Raw genomic sequence first — 10,002 nt, forward strand, 5'->3', positions numbered from 1 at the left:
ATTGTTTTGAAACTATTGTAAAAGGGGTTGAGTTCTCGATTTGATTCCCATCTTGGTCAGTTTTAGTGTATAGAAGGGCTAAAATCAGTAGCATTTCTATACAACAATAACCCCCAAGTTGAGAGCCAAATCAAAAAGGCAGTTCCATTTGCAATATCCACAAAAAATACTAAATATCTAACAACACAGCTAACCACAGAAGGTAAAGATATGTACAAGATTTTTTAAAACACTGCTGAAAAAAATCAAGGATGATACAAATAGAAATTTTATGCTCATGGGTGGGATGACTTGATATTTTTATAATGGCCATAATGCCCAAAACAATTTACAGATTCAATACAATTTACAGATTCAATATTATTCCCATCAAACTATTAATGGCATTTTTACAGATTTAGAAAAAAAATTTCTAAACCTCACTTGAAACAATAGAGAAGCCCAAATATGCAAAACTATCCTAAGCAAAAGGAACAAAGCTGGAGATATCACACAATCCAATTTCAAACTATACTACAAGGTTACAGTCACTAAAACAGCATGATACTGGTACAAAAGCAGACACAAAGACCAATGGAACAGAATAAAAAACCCAGAAGTAAAGCCACACACCTAGAACCATCTGATCATTGACAAAACCAACAGAAACATGAAATGGAGAAAAAACTTCGTATTCTATTTATTTTTTTCTCGAATAACTGGCCTGTCATATGTAGAAGATTGAAAATGGATGCTTTCCTTTCACCATATACAAAAATCTACCCAAGATGAACTCGACTTAAATGTAAAATCCAAAATTATAAAATTTTTGTAAAATCTCTATAAAATACCATTCTGTAATAGGCCTTAGCAAAAATTTCATGATGAAGACTATAAAAGCAATTGAAAAAAAAATGACAAGTGAATCTAATTAGATGAGTGAGATTCTGCATATCAAAAGAAACTCAACAGAATGAACAGACAACCTACATAACTGGAGAAAATATTTTCAAGCTATGCATACAACAAAGGTCTAATATTCAGAATCTATAAAAACCTTAAACAAATCAGCAACCCTAAACAAACAACTTTATGAACAATTGGTAAAGGACATAGACACTTCTCAAAGAAGACATACATGTAGCCAATAAATATGAGAAAACAATTACTAATAAGTCCACAAAATCACTAATCATTAAGGAAACGTAAATCAAAACCAAAAGGAAATAGCATGTAACAACAGTCAAAATGACTATTAATAAAAATTCAAAAAATAACAAATGCTAGTGAGGTTGTGGAGAAAAGGGTTTGCTTTTACATTGCTGTTTGGAGCATAAATTAGTACAGCCACTGTGGCAAGCAGTTTGGCGATTTCCCAAAGAACTTAAAACAGAACTACTATTTGAACCAGCAATTCCATTACTGTATATATACCAAAATAATATAAATTATTCTACCATAAAGACAACTGCACACATATATTAATTGCAGAACTATTTACAATAGCAAAGACATAAAATCAATCTAGATGCCCATCGGTGGTGGAAAGCATAAAGAATATATGATACATATACATTGTGGAATACTACACAGCCATAAAAAAGAATGAATTATGTCCTTTGCAGCAACATGAATAGAGCTAGAGGCCATTATCCTTAGCGAGTTAAAGCAGGAACAGAAAACCAAATACAACATGTTTTCTCTCATAACTGGGAGCTAAACATGAGTACCTGTGGACACACACAAAAAAAACAATTAATACAAGGCCTATTTGAGGTGGGGGGGTGAGAGGAGGGTGAGGATTGTATAAGTATTTATTGTGTACTATACTAATTACCTGAGTGATAAAATAATACATATGCCACACCCATGCAGCAGCGATTTAACCATTTAACAAACCTTTACATTTTCCTCAAACTTAAAAATAAATATGGGAAAAAAAAGAAAGCAGAATGTACCAAAACATATTGAATTCAGCAAAAGCAGTTCCAACAGGGAATTTTATAGCATAAACACTTAATTAAGAAAAAAGAAAGACTTCAAATAATAAACCTAATTTTACACTTTGAGGGACTAGTAAAGAAAGAACAAACTAAGCCTAAAGTCAACAAAAGGAAGAAAATACTAAAGATTAGAGCAGAAACGAATTAGACAGTAGGAAAACAATAGAAAACATCACTGAAACTAAGAGTTGGTTTTCTGAAAAAATAAAACTGACAAAACTTTAGCAAGACAATGTAAGAAAAAAAGAAGACTCAAACAAAACTATCAATAAAAAGGAGAGAACTTAACTGATATCACAGAAATACATAGGCTCATAAGACACTACTATAAACAACTATATGCCAAACAGTAGGTAACGTAGCAAAAATAGATAAATTTCTAGAAACATACAGTCTACTTTCAAGACTGAATCATGAAGAAACAAAAATTTGGAACAGTTTAATAATGGCTAAGGTGATTAATTCAGTAATCAAAAACCTCCAAACAGAGAAAAGCCCAGGATCTGATATCTTTACTGGTGAACTATAGTATCATTTAAAAGAAACGAATGTTGATCCTTCTCCAAGTTGTAAAACATTGAAGAGGACAGTACACTTCCAAACTCATTATACAATGCCAGCATTACTGCATTTCTAAGTCAGTCTCAAATATGCAGGAGGCTGAGGTGGGAGGGTTCCTTGAACTCAGGAGTTCAAGACCCAATCTCTAAGCAGCAACAAGAAACAACAATAACAAAATGATTATTTGGGATTACTTTTAAAAATCGTGGGATTTGCAAATACAAATTTTATTTTTTTCTATCATTTTAATTCCTTTTCACTTAACTTACTGCAATTACTTTGGAGTTTTGCAGATAATGTTGAATAGTCATAGTGAGAGAGAATACGCTTTACATTTTCCTGATTTTAGGGAGATAGTATTTACTCTTTCATTTGGTTTGACATTAGCTGTACATTTTTTTAGAACCTTTATTAGGTTAGGGATAGTCTCTCGTATTTCTGGTTTATTGAGATTTTTATATTGAAAGGATATTTAATTTTTACTCATTTATTTATAAGACTATATGATTTTCTTATTTAGTCTGCTAATGAAGTGAATTATATTGATTTCCAACTGGCAAAACCAATCTTGCATCACTGAGATGAACCTATTTGGTCTTGTTTTATTATATTTTTATATATTTTTGAATACATAGAAATTAATAGACATAATAGGTATAATAAATATATATGAAATAATTGAGTATTTATATGATTAATTATTAATATTTTGTAGAGGATCTTTACATCTACACTGATAAGAGATATTAGTCTATAGTGTATCTGTATTGTGTTTGTCTAGTTTTAGTATTAGAGTGCTGCTGGCTTCATAAAACGATTTGAGAATGATACCCTCCTTTTCCATTTTCTGGAATTGATTATATATATGGTACTATTTCTTCCTCAAATGTTTAGTAGAATTCACTAGTGAAACTGGTGGTGGTGATGGCTCATCTTAAGTGGCCACTGTGAGGACACAAACTGCAGTAGGGTGGGGCAGCTGGAGCTGTGCACTTCACGGAGATGGCAGGAGCTGGGAACAGGCAAGAGCCCTGTCCCCTATCAAGTTGGTGGAGCAGGAACTTGCACTCCTGGGCACAGCCTCAGCCACCCAGCCATGGCTCAAGACCCTGGCATTCCTGTGCTCTCAGGGGCCCAGGAAGCTCCCTTTTCTTGCAGGCTTGAAAGTAACCTGCTCTTGCTCCCTGTCCTCTCCCTACTCCTGGTACCCACTCCAAGGTGGAGCAAAGTTGTGGCTGATACCAGACACTGTTGCAACCAGGCCAGGTGATCGTGTGCTGACACCTTCCCCCTGACACCTCAGCCCTCTCTAGACTTTGGGTGCTGACAAGCATGGGAGGGGGGCTAGGGGTGATGAGGATGACTTGGCATGGGCCTGCAGGCACTTCTTAGCATGGACAGCCTGAGCACCATGGATGGCATGTTAATGGTACACAGGTTCCTGGGTAGGAAGGAGTAAGCCTAGAGGCTTATCGACTTTATTGAGCTATTCCAAGAACTACCATCTTTTGCTTAAAATATCAGAAATTTATTGTTTCATGGTTCAGGAAGTTAGAAGTCCAAGATTAAGGATCAGTAAGGTTTGCTCCTTCTGAGAAGGGTGAGTATAAATCTGTTCCCTGTCTCTTCTGTAGCCTCTGGTGGTTTCTGGCAATATATGGCATTCCTAGGCTTGTATCACACTGATGTTTTGACTTAATCTTCACATTGTGTATTCACCATGTGTATATATACAGTTGTCCAAATTTCCTCCCTCTTAAAATTGATATATAATAGTTGCACATATTTTTGAGGTGTGTGTGGTATTTTGATACATACATATAATGCGTAATGATCAAATCTAGGTAGTAGGGATACTCATATTTTGAACTATACAATATATTATTATTATTACTATAGTCACTCTACTATACTATCAAACACTAGATCTTATTATTTTTTATTTTTTTGCTATTATTATTTTTCTTAGTCAAGGTGGGATCTCACTATGTTGTCCAAGCTGTTTTAAACTCCTGCCTTCAAGTAATCCTCCCACTTTGGCCTCCCAAAGTTTTGGGATTACAGGGGTGAGCCACCACATCTATCCATATTCTTTCTATCTACCTGTATTTTTGTACCCATTAACCAACATCTCTTCATTCCCCTTGCTCCCTATACTTTCCAACCTCTGATAATCACCAATCAACTCTGTACCTCAATGAGATCCACTATTTTTTGCTCTGACATATTAGTTAAAAAATACAATATTTGTCTTTTCTGTACCTGGCTTATTTCACTTAACATAATGATCTTCAGTTCCAACCATGTTGCCACAAAAGAAAAAATTTCATTCTTTTTATGCTGAATAATACTTCAGTGTATATATGTACTGCATTTTCTTAATCTATTCATCCATTCATAGACATTTAGGTTAAGTCCATATTTCAGCTCTTGTGAATAGTGCTGTAATAAAAATGGGAGTGTAGATAACTCTTCAATACATTGATTTCCTTTTTTAAAAAATATATACTCAGCAGTGGGTTGTTGGACTATATGGTAGTCCTATTTTTAGTTTGTCAAGAAACCTCCATACTGTTTTCCATAGAGGCTTTACTAATTTACATTCCCAAAACAGTGTATGAGTGTTCCCTTTTCTCTACATCCTTCCCAGCATCCATTAATTTTGTCTTTTTGATAAAAGCCATCTTAACTAAGGTGAGTTGATATCTCATTGCAGTTTTGATTTGTGTTTCCTGAAGATTAGTAATGGTGAACATATTTTCATATGCTTATTGGCATTTGTATATCTTCAAAGAATCAACATTTTTTAAAAAAATAACATTTTCTTATTTTTAATTTTTTGACTTTTGTTTAATTTTTAAATTATTTCCTTTCTTCTACTTGCTTTAGACTTAAACTCTCTTCTTACTATATATTCCTAAGGTGGAAGTTTAGGTTATTAATTTTAGCTTATTCTTCTTTTGTAATACATGCATTAACGCTATATATTTTCATTTCAGCACTACAGTTTAGCCACATATCACAATTTTGACATATTGTATTTTACTTTTTGTTTTGTTGAAAATATTCTTCAATTTTTCTGGAGACTTTCTCTTTCACGTATATGTTCTGCTTAATTTCAAAATATGTGGGTTTTTTAAATCTCCGTGTTATTGATTTTAGATTAATTATGTTATATCCTGATAACATACTTTGCATAATTTCTATTCTTTTAAAATTTTCAAGGTTTATTTTATAGCCCAGAATATGGTGTATTTTCGTGAATGTTTTATATGCACTCATGAAGAATGTGTATTCTGTTGTTGGAAGGTTGGTTTTTTAAGGTCAGTTGGGTCACATTGGAAGACTTCTGAAGGACATTTTCACTGGGAATAGAATACTAAGTTCATAATTTTTGTATGTCAACACTTAAAAGATGTATTCTTGTTTTTGTGTTTTCTAAAGATAAGTCTGCTATGATTCTTATCCTTCTTCCTCTGTAAACAATGTGCCCCTATCCCTGGCTGACTGCAAAATTTTCTCCTTGCTTGTAGTTTTTAGCAGTGTGAATATGCCTACAGCTGTGTGTATTTGTGTGTGTGTGTGTAATATGTTTTTGTTTTGTTTGTATTGCATTTATCCTGCTTGATGTTTTCTGAAATTCTTCAATTTGTAGTATGTGGTAGTTATTTTGGAAAATTATCAGCCATTATTTTTTTCAAGTATTTTCTCTGTTCTTTTGTCTTTCTTCTCCTCCTAGGATTCCAGTGACATGTACATTAGACCATTTGCTATTATCCCACTGCACGTGCATGTTCCATACTATTTTCTTACTCTTTTCTCTCAGCATTACAGTTTGGGGAATTTCTATTGACTCAACTTCAAGATTATTTATGTTTTTCTCAGCTGTAGTATGTCTACTGATGAGCCCAATGAAAACAATCTAATTTCTGTTATTGTGGGGGTTTTTATTTGTTTTAACTTTTTAAAAGATGGTTGGGATGCAGATTACCTTTCTTTTGTAAATAACTGTTTCACTTTTTCTGAAATAGGACACATATTCAACCTAATAAAACAGAATGGAAAGTCTCAATTCACGGGAGTTCCTGTACAAGGTGCTGATTCTGTGTTTGGAGCTGAGCTTCTCACAGCAGCTTTTTTCAGCTATCTCATTATAGATGCGCTCTAACTGATTTTCAATCCCTTCTTTCTCCAAGGGAGTAAACCACTTTCTTTTTTTTTTTTTTTTTTTTTTTGAGGCAGAGTCTCGCTCTGTCGCCCGGACTGGAGTGCAGTGGCCGGATCTCAGCTCACTGCAAGCTCCGCCTCCCGGGTTTACGCCATTCTCCTGCCTCAGCCTCCCGAGTAGCTGGGACTACAGGCGCCCGCCACCTCGCCCGGCTAGTTTTTTTTTTTTTTGTATTTTTAGTAGAGACGGGGTTTCACTGTGTTAGCCAGGATGGTCTCGATCTCCTGACCTCGTGATCCGCCCGTCTCGGCCTCCCAAAGTGCTGGGATTACAGGCTTGAGCCACCGCGCCCGGCCGAGTAAACCACTTTCACAAAGAGCTGCCCTATGTAGATCACACGGTTTTACAGCTTGCAACAAAGTGATTAGGGACAAATAAAAAAACAAAAATAAGGAAACTAACACTGAAGCAATCCTACTTCTTATGTCTCTGAATAGAGAAGTATGGTAATCTTTAACCAAAGGAAATAAAATATGCAAGTTAACTACCTACTTCATTTACTGTTAGCTAAATTTGTTTACCTACAGCTTTACCCCTTTGCAAACCAAAGTTTTTTTTATTAATACAGCTATGCTTGCTAATAAATAAAATGTATGTACTTCCCAGGGCTGCACTTCACTGGGTCTCTGCATTTGACACCTGGTAGTGAAAAGAAGTATTATTTCCCAACAAATCGGTACTGAAGACTAAGAATGAGAAGTCCAACTAAAGAACATCACTCTCTCACCCCAGTAACATGTTGATCATACTTTCTCTACCCTCACATTAGACTGAATATCTTTCCAGCATTTCATCTCCTATATTCTGTCTTTTCCTAGAAGATACTATCATCTCATATTTTACTGCAAGATTAGAATATAGGTTAACATTACAAAAATCCAATTTCACACTTGGTACTAAGAAAATTGAATGCTATAAAATTAATCTTCATTACTCTAGTAGGGATGCTCGTGCTTTTACAATGAGTCTTTACTGCCTATAGGTGATGCCGCCTCCAAGAAAACAGCTCTGCAGAAAGGTTTTTGGTTAGTGTTTTTCCCAGCTTATTTCTGGAAAGAAAAAAGCCAATTTCATACAAAAACAAACAAACCCCCCAAATCTACATATATTAACCTTGTCATTAAACACCAAAAAATAGATATCTAAAGAGAATAGATGTAAGAAAAAGAGCTCAGGAACAGCCCAATAGAGACCAAATTCTGCAAATGGAAGTTTTAAAGTCCACTAACTAAAATTTTTTCTAGATCCAAACAAGTGCTACAATACCAGATTTTTAAGTCTCAACTCATAGAATTGAGAGCCCTTAAGCTCTTAACTTTGTCCTGTGTCTTCCCATTAAAAAATTCCTCCTAAAATCTCTGTAAATGTTACCGAGACACACCTGGAGTATGTGACAACATGAGAGATGTTCTTAACTCTTTTATCAGGTGAAATTCACTTTTTATAACTGAAAATGGAAAAGCAAAGTGCTATAGAGAGAAATAAAATCTCATGAAAGTATTATACAAAAGCGGACTGGCTGAAATCTGTAACTTTATAAGTAAAAATAATAACACCAATAACACCCTCTATAATTAACTACTCCACAGTGAATAATCTGCTATACATTTCTTGATAATGAATGACTCTAGTTTGCTACAGTCGAAGCCTGCGACAACTGCGAGGCCAGAGTTTTGACCCTTTTCTGGTTCTCTGTGCACAAGGTAATGCCACCTACTACAAGGCAGTTATATAGACAGGTGAGCTCAGGGGAGCTTCTCACCACAACCTGCTAACTCAGCAGCGGTAAGTTCCAAATGAGCTCTGACCTCCAATATGTATCTGTTCATAATTTTACAAAGTATCTAAATATTATTCATTAGTTTAAAAAATAATAGAAAACTTTGGACCAAGTAAATTACGAAATTGAAAAGTTAGGAGGGATACCAATTATATTAACAACATTTTCTTTAAAAAATAGAATCAGTTTCTTTTGAAATCGACCATAGTGGCGAGATGTGTTTTTCTTTTCAGGTGCCCCATGATGGCACACAGCATTACCCAGCAAATTCTGACAGCTTCCAAGTCCCAGGATACAAACCTGTACCAGCACATGGGGCAACATTACCTTTCAACAGTGTGGAAAAGAGCACATGTCACCAGTGCGCAATGAGAGACTGGACAGATACTCATGGCCTCTCAATAGCAGACATGGTTGGAGAGCTTTCCTTGTTCTAGTAGAAAATTTCATGAGGAAGCTGTGATTAGGATCAGTCCAGAGAAGCAAAACTCTTTTATTTTCAGTGCCCAGACATCAGTCAATATACTGGGAGAACCAGTGGAAACATTCGCCATAATCTTGCCTCTTGAGCACACTGCACACAAGCACTTCTATGGGGCAAGCATTCAACTTCTTCAGGGTCACATTCCCCTTGCCTGTGGTCTGTCTATAAAGCCTAGATATCTCACAGAGTTTTTCTTCCTTGAGTTCATCTGTTCTGTCAATTTTGTTTCCCAAAATACGAATTGGCACATTGTATACTGTTTCATCAGTCATTAAATCTTTAAGCTCAAATTTGAATTCCACAAGGCAAGAGTGATCCACACAATCCACCAGAAGGAAAATCCCATTAATTGCTGGGAAATAATTTTTCCAAACCGACGTGCTTGCTTGTGCCCACCAAGATTAAAAGTTGTAAAAGTCATTCCAGCAATTGTTAGCCCTTGTCATTTCAGATGTAGTGTTGGAATGTGTTGTCCCAATCTGTCACCTTTGAGCAAGTGAAAAAGAGTGGTTTTGCCTGCATTGTCCAAACCCAAGAATACAAATTTTCTATATTTCTTGTAGAGTCTTAGAAACTAGATCACAATGCTGAAGCCATGGTAGATTCACTCAAACATGAGAGACATTATTAATGCTTACACTGGCCTGAGGGGCTCCTCTGGCAGCAGCATGTGGCTCAGACTCTCCCTCAGAGGACACAAACCAGCAGCACCTGGGACCACTAGCTACTCACTGGATGTACATCACAACCCTCCCCCAAGACTTTCCTATTGTGAATTTTATTTCTGGCATTGCCATATTATTTTTTCTTTTTTATTGTATAAATTTTTTTTTTTTTTTTTTTTTTTGAGACGGAGTCTCGCTCTGTGGCCCAGGCTGGAGTGCAGTGGCCAGATCTCAGCTCACTACAAGCTCCGCCTCCCGGGTTTACGCCATTCTCCTGCCTCAGCCTCCGAGTAGCTGGGACT

General features: G+C 35.7%; 1 pseudogene; it reads right to left on the reverse strand.

Annotated features, from left to right (window-relative positions):
- Positions 1 to 9,064: 9,064 nt before the first annotated feature.
- LOC117078129 lies at positions 9,065 to 9,660 on the reverse strand (annotated as a pseudogene).
- Between the last annotated feature and the right edge of the window lie 342 nt (positions 9,661 to 10,002).

This window comes from Trachypithecus francoisi, unplaced genomic scaffold (assembly GCF_009764315.1).
Source record: "Trachypithecus francoisi isolate TF-2019V2 unplaced genomic scaffold, Tfra_2.0 Lachesis_group6, whole genome shotgun sequence".
Lineage (NCBI taxonomy): Eukaryota > Metazoa > Chordata > Mammalia > Primates > Cercopithecidae > Trachypithecus > Trachypithecus francoisi.